This window comes from Galeopterus variegatus, unplaced genomic scaffold, assembly GCF_000696425.1.
Source record: "Galeopterus variegatus unplaced genomic scaffold, G_variegatus-3.0.2 Scaffold5716, whole genome shotgun sequence".
Lineage (NCBI taxonomy): Eukaryota > Metazoa > Chordata > Mammalia > Dermoptera > Cynocephalidae > Galeopterus > Galeopterus variegatus.
The window spans coordinates 74,215-82,225 of NW_007731827.1; the positions used below are offsets into that span (position 1 = coordinate 74,215).

The window sequence follows — 8,011 nt, forward strand, 5'->3', positions numbered from 1 at the left end:
TGTCCTTGCTATTTCCGAAGTGCACAGCACGCTTCTGTCTGAGGGACTTTGCACTTGCTGATCCTTCTATCTAGATTGGTCTTCCTCCAAGTATGTGCAAGACTGGCTGCCTCTCTTCTTTCAAGTCTCTGCTCAAATGTCACCTCTTCCAAGAGGCAATCCCTGACCAGTTGATTTAAAATGGTGCTACTCAAATTGGAGTAAACAGATGAGAGTTGGTCTGTGAATGATTTGTCAGTATTTTGCCATAAATTGAGCACAGAATTTTGAGGGCATGCATTTAGAATGTGGGCATTGCTGCCACATCCACGACTGTGATCAGAGGACTTGTCTGGTTGACCATGGGACAGATGAGTTTGGGAGTTTGGGTGCTGTCGAATTCAGGTGATGTAGTATGAACTACATTCTAGTTGTGCATGTTAGGGCCACTGCCACATTTTTATAATTTATTACATTATAATAATTTTAGCTCTTAATCAAATCTGTTTTTCAAATTATAGTTTGGCATTATTAGCTATAAATAAAATTTTGTATTATTTATTTTGACAAGCTTTATTGGACTGTTTTTGTTAAAATAAGACTTGCTTTTTCCAAAAGTAGCAGTGGCAGTAAACCAAATAATGATAACAAACGTTCTAAAGAAAGTAAGATCAGGGCTGAGCCTGTGGTGCACTCGGGAGAGTGCGGCGCTGGGTGCGCAGCAGCGCTCCTGCCCCGGGTTCGGATCCTATATAGGGATGGCTGGTGTGCTCACTGGCTGAGCGCGGTGTGGCCGGTCTCAAAAAGGACAAAAAAAAAAAAAAGAAAGAAAGATCAAAATCATATAAACTGATTTTACTTAGGTGTATGTATGATCCCTCATATAATTTGGTTTTGTAGCCATCATTGATGGCAAAAAGCTAAAACTAAGATGTGTTCTTTATAGAGATGTATTCGTTAATTAAGCAATAAAAGCACTTAAGCAGTATTTACACACAAAGCATGAAAACTTCAAAACCAAAATAATCCTTAGAAGGAAAGAGTAACAAATTAAAAAGCTCAGGGAAGCAGCTGCTCAATATTTCATTTATAAACAGTAATTTGCAAGTATCTTATGAAGCAGCACTTTGGGTTGCTAAGATTAAAAAATACAATTGCTGACATTCCAGTAAAAGACTGAATCAAAGATATCTGTTTGGAAATGAGTGAATCTTTGGCAAAGAAGTTACCATTTTTCTTTCTTTCTTTTTTTTTTTCAATATTTCCTGCTTGTCATTTATTCAATAAAAATTTTCTTTTTTTCTTTTTTTTTTCCTTTAAATTTTTATTTTGTCGATATACAATGTGGTTGATTATTATGGCCCATCACCGAAACCTCCCTCCCTCCTCCCTCTCCCCCCCACCCACCCAACAATGTCCTTTCCATTTGCTTGTTGTAACAACTTCAAAGGATTGTAGTTGTTATATCTTCTTCCCCCCAGCCCCCCCCCCCAGTTATTTTTTGTGTGTGTGAGTGAATTTATTTATTTATTTTTAGCTCCCACCAATAAGTGAGAACATGTGGTATTTGAAGGTACCATTTTTCTATGACATTGTAGCTCAATGTATTCAGGAAGTGACTGATGATACAGAAACCAATCAAGTGAACAAAGCTAGTGTTTTCATTGCAAATTGACCTATGTACAGATATTGCTACCGGCAATTTTTAAGGTGTATGTGTGATTTGAAGATTATGCTATTAAAGGAAGAGTTATTTCTTTCAGCCTCATTGCCTATAAACACAACAAATTCTGAACTGTATAAAACTCTGAAGGATTATATCAGCAATTAAGTGTAGTTTGGAGTTAAAGCTTTATATAAGAGTGAGTTCTGATGCTGTGGCTGCAATGACAGAAAAGCTTTTTGGAATAGGTACACAGATTAAGGATTTTGCTGCAGAATGTAAATCAACATACTGCTTCCTTCATCGAGAAAGTCTTACTACCAAAAAAAACTCAGCTGAAAAAAACAGTGTGATTAGTGTCATAGTAAAAATCATTAATTAAAAGCAAATGTGTTAAAATTGAGATTATTGTCTTTATGTAAAAATATAGAAGTTAATCATATATAACTCACTGCATGTTGAGGTATGATATTTGTCGGGGGGTGGAATTGTGTCAAGAATGTTTGAACTACGAAGCAAACTCTGTGCCTCTGAAAGATAAAACCTAGGTTGGTCCCAACTTTTTAAAGATGTGAATTGGAAGAACAGTCTTGCTCATTTGTCTAGCTTCACTATTTTTAATAATCTTAATACTTCCATGCAAGGAAGGAAAACACTTTTCAAAAGATTAAAAGGCAGAAGTGGAAGTTGGATGCTTTCTAGTATACTTGTAATCTACAGGTGTTGTAATTATAGATTGTCATGATATATGCCATAATTACTGATAAAATAGATGATAATCTTGATATTGCAGAGCTGTCAAAACTTATCACTGTGTATTTTCTGAATTTGACAAAATGTTTTGAATTTTATTTTCCATCAAAACAAGATACACAAATTGAAATTCTCAGATCTAGAATTCATTTCTTTCATCAAAAGAGAATTTAAACTGACCTACAATTTTACTGGATAAATGGTTGGAACTGCCTACTAATGAATGATCAAATATACATTTGAAAATACAGCATCAGGCTGGTTAGTTTGCTCAGTTGGTTAGAGCATGTTGCTGCTAACACCAAGGTCAAAGGTACCAACCAGTCACGAAAAAAGCAAAATACCCCTCAACACCAGCATAACTTGCTTCATTTGTGTAACAGTGAAAAATAAATACCCTGAGCTCAATAAAATTGCTTTAAAATTTCTTTTGTTCTCATCACCTCTGAGAGACTGGTTTCTCTATTATGAATATTTTGAAAACCAAACATAAAAACAGTTTAGGAATACAATATCCTCTATATCAATCCAACCTAGATTAAATAAATTAAAAATAAGAAACAATCTCAGTTCTTTCATTAAAAACTGTAAATATGGATATTCTTGGTGTACATTCAAATGCTTATAAGCATTTAATATAGAAAATCACTATTTCACTAGTAGATTTTGGTTTTTATATTTGTAGAACAAGTTTTGAATTTAACACTGATTCTCTAAACATACCTATCCACACACTTTCAATGACCAATGTAATAGTTTTTGTAATTCTTTTATTTATTCCTGTTATGTTTGTTCTGACTTTATTCATCAAAATATCATTATATGCCTATTGACTGTAAGAATAAAATGTTTGAGCCTGTGTTTTGAATGTCATTGATTTTCCCATATCTATTTTTCTAGTAATTGATATTCATTGCACTTTTTTGAAGTATTGGTCTAAAACAGATCGTAAAAAAACAAAAACTGGTCCTTCAGCTTAGATAATTTGAGAAGCACAAGTTTATTTATTGATTTAAATCAAAAGAACATGTCATAATTTATTTCACCATTTTCCTAGTGGACATTTAGGTTGCTTCCATTTAAATTTGTATTTATTTATGTGATTTTTTTGATGAGTATTCATCTGCCTCAGCAGACTGTAAACACTTGTGCTTGGTTTTGATCACCATTATATTCTTATTTTTTAGCAGTACTTGAGATCCATCTGGTAGACTGCAGTGTTTGTTGAATCAATTAATTCTATCCTTCCATTCTTGGCTCAAATCAGCCTCATCCCTGCTCCTCGCTTCAGCTGTACATCTTCTCTCTCTTTATAAAATTTCCAAGAGATGCAGTGATTTAAAACAGCAGCTCTGAAGGTTCCAGTCAAGATGGTGGAATAGACGGTCCCCAGTGTCACTCTCTCCCCCAAATCAACCAATTTACAACTATAAAAATGTAACATCAGCCAAGCTGGGGCCGCTGGAGCTCAGGGGAAGAGGAGAAGAGGCCTAGGGAGTTCATGAAGGTGGGAGAAATCATGATGAGAGAAAGAAAAAGCTGCTCTGAGCATTTCAGGCTGCGGCTGCTTTAAGGCTAGAGCTGCTGAGTGCGTGGAGCAGGAGCTGGCAGAAGCCGCAGCTCTGCCCTTCAGATGGAGTTACTTGGAGTCAGCAGGGGAAAAGAGACCTTTGGTGGCCCCCAGGACAGCCAGACCACTTGGTTCCCGTGGACCTGTGCAGGAGCAAGGAGCCAGAACACAGGTGTAAAAGAGGAGCCAGTCAGAGGCCGGTGAGTCATCACAAGAGACTGGCACAGGGCCCTTCCCATGGGAAGTGTTTGAAGCACAGGTGGTGGGGGAGACAGGCCCACCGGGGGAACACTGGGACACAACAAGGACAGCCGATCTGCCCCCGAGTCAGCACAGACCCACTCAGAGGAGACTGAACGGGAATGCAGAATTGCATTGGGTGCCGTTTGATGAAAAAACTCAAGCTCAGATCAGAGTTACTACACAACCCAGGTGCACTGGGTCTTTGGACAGCCAGAAGTACCTATAAGGTCAACCAAGATACCCTGAGCTGCACAAAAAGCCTTCCCTAGGGAAACAGCAGCAAAGCAGCAATTTAGCTAAACCACAGAGCTCAAGTACTGGTTCCCACAGGAAGTTCCCCCATTTTAGAAGTAAGCAAAGGACAAAAAATTAGTTGTGGCCCAGGCGCACCACCAGTGCCTTGGGGCCTGCCTGGGGACATGAGGCATGTAGCCAGGGACCAGACCGCACACCCACATCCAGGCACACTGCCAGTGCCTCAGGACTCACCTGAGGGCCCAGGGCATGCAGCCAGGGACTGGACCCCCTCACACAACTAGGCACACTGTGCTAGCACCTCTGGGCCCACCTGGGGACCTGAGACATGGAGAAGTGGACCCAACCCCCCTCCCACAACCAGGCACACCATGCCAGGGCCTTGGGGCCTGCCTGGGGTCCTGAGGCATGAAGAAGGGGACTGGGACCCCCTCCCACATCCAGGCACACTGCGCCAGTGCCTCAGGGCCCACTCGGGGACCCAAGGCATAGAGTCAGGGACTAGACACTCCCCACAACCAGGCACACTGCCAGCACCAAGGAGCATGCCAAAAACATCACCTCCATGTGGGTGGCCAACCATAGCCACCACAATAACCATGGCCACCATGAAAGCAGCTAGACGTGACAACCACCACGCAGCTAGTCCACCAGCCACTGGAGTGCATTGACACAGAGAATCACCAGCAGAGATAAAGAAAAGAGGATGTCTCTCTCCACAAAGCCCATTTTAGAGTGACAGAAAAAGCATCTGCTCTATGATAATATTGGGGGACCTGATCACACCTCTCAGCATTGGACAGATCATCTAGGCAACAAATCAGCAGAGTAACCATTATTCTTTCAGAAGGAGAGAAGAAATCTAGGGTAATTAGAGGGGGGAGGAGGAGGGAGAGGGGGATTGGGAGAGATTGGACAAGGGGCATAAAGAATAATTATGATTTGTATCCATATAAATGCTAGTAGTATTGATTTGATCAACATATCTCAATGTTAACCCCCAAAAATATGTATAATCAATTTTGATTCAATAAAAATTAAAAAACAAAACAAAAAGGCCAGCCTGTGGCTCACTTGAGAGAGTGTGGTGCTGACAACACCAAGTCAAGGGTTAAGATCCCCTTACCGGTCATCTTTAAAACACATACACACACACACAAAATCAGCAGCTCTGGCCCCGGCGCCGCATGACCCCTGGTGTCCTGGGCCACCTCCCAGGTGGGGCACAGGGTCTCCCTACGGCACACGGCACAGCCCACGCGACCACACACTCAGCGCCAGAGCAGACACTGGGACCATTCTGAAAGGCCTCCAGCTCATCCTCCTGGAGCAGGGGGTGGCAGAGTTGGGGCACATCTGGCAGGACCATGGCTACTTAGCAACCTATACAAACAAAAACAGCAGCTTTGCCAATTTGAGAATTTACCCACACGGATTGGTGTTGCTGGACTATCGGAGTTTCGACAGTGATGTGCAGGGCAAAGAAGAAATTGACAGTCTTTTGAACAAAGTAGAAGAGAGAATGAAGGAACTGACTCAGGGCAGTACTGGGCAGGTGAAGTAATTACCACCCACAGTTCAAGGAGGTGTCATGGACGGATACTGGCACTGCCGATGGGCGGCTGGTTGGGCACGACATAGATGGAGTGGTGTACGATGAAGATTCACCTTATCAGAACATTAGAATTCTGCACTCGAAGCAATTTGGAAAATTCTTACCCTTAGTGGGGATGTTAATTTGGTGGAGAGAGATTTGGTGTGTGCCTGGGCCATCATGGGCAATGGTAAAGATTACATTGGCAAGGAGGTGCTGATTCTGGGAGATGATAGGGGCATATTATGTGAAATAATCAAACTGAAACCAAAGATGGTCACTGTGGTAGAGACCAACCAAATGGTGATTGATGGATGTAAAAAATATATGAGAAGAACATGTGCCCACATCTCAGGCAATCTTAAAGGAGACTGCTCTCAGATTCTCATAGAAGACTGTTCCAGTACTGAAGAAGTAGCCAAAGAAGGGAGTTTGATCATGTGATTCACGCTTTGACAGCTGTTCCAGTCTCCACATCTCAGGAAGAAGATTCCACATGCTCTCAATGAAAGTACTGAAACAGGATGGGAAATATTTACACAGGGGAACTGTCGAGTTGACAGAAGCCCTGTCGCTCTAGGAAGAACGGCTCGGGTGCCTGTATTGTCCTGAGGAGTGTTTGAGGGAGATCGTTTGTGTCCCCTTGTACTTGGAATTGTGGGTGTTTTACACTGTTTGGAAGAAAGCAAAACCTTGAAGATAAATGTGCCCTAATCACGTGTACTGCGAATAGCCTTCCTGACCTCCATGTACTGTGCATGCCATCGACATGAGTCAGGCAATTCATTTTGAATTCCTTAAAGTTTTCTTTTTTTAATTATTATTTTTAATTTAAAAAAGCGAAAGGAAAATGTGTGCTTTGATGAAGCAGGGTGGTGTTTTTTTGAAAATCAGCCAAAGGATGATTAGACAGCACAGCACAGACTGCTAAATGCACTGACCACCCCCAGAATGTGATTTTTTGGTTGTTATTTTTTATTTCTGTGTGGGCTATTTTTGTTTTGGTTTTGATAGAACTTCAATTTGGATGTTTAGAGGAACCAACATGATTGTTTTGTTCCAGAGGGAAGTTCTTCATGGTGTTTCTTTCCCCCAAATTGACTTAGATATTAAAATTTGGTGCTTATAAGAGATCTAGAAAAAAATGAATAGCAATGCTTTAATTAAAGTTACTAAAGAGACAAAAATAAATAAATAAAATAGCAGCTCTCAATTCTGTCCTAATATGCTTTATTTTTTTTTCATGGCTCTTACTAACACCTGATATTATGTATCTTTTTAGATTTTTTTTATTTTTTGTTATTTTTAAAATTTTCTTTTTTTTTTTTGCACCTGACACTATGTACCTGCAATATCTGATCATTTGTTTCCTGCCCATCTCTCCCACTAGAGTGTAGCTCAGTGAGGACAGGGATTTCCCAATTCACCATCACACCCTAGATCTTTCATGGCTGCTGGCACATGGGAGATGGTCCATATTTGGTTTGGTGGAGAAAGGACTCAATTCTCAGGAATGACAAGTAAGGTGGATGGGTTTGGCCAACTAAAGTTGTCCAGGATTTCTTCAGTATCCACATGAAGTCTCCTCATCTAATATTAGGCATCTCTGTTACCAAATATGTTCTATTAATTAGCACTGTTAATACAGCTCTGTGATCACAGCACTTTTCCTGATTTTCCAAGTCCGGGCATCCTGATAACAGAAACTATGTTACCCCAAACATTGCGTGAGACCTGAGCCTACTTACAAATAATTGAATAAGCAATGGAATTGCTATCTAAAAGTTGGGGCTGGCAAAAACAAGGTCACAGGTTCAGATCCCCATACCAGCTAGCTGCCAAAAAAAAAAGGAAGAAAAATCGGGGAAACATGAATTTGTTTTAGAAATATTATCATCCAAAATTTTTCATGCCCCAGTGATGAGTTCAATTAAACAAGAGGTCACAAGAAGTT

At 40.6% G+C, this 8,011-nt stretch overlaps 1 pseudogene; it reads left to right on the plus strand.

The window, feature by feature from the left end:
* The first annotated feature begins 274 nt into the window (after positions 1–274).
* LOC103605302 lies at positions 275–6,754 on the plus strand (annotated as a pseudogene).
* Positions 6,755–8,011: the final 1,257 nt, after the last annotated feature.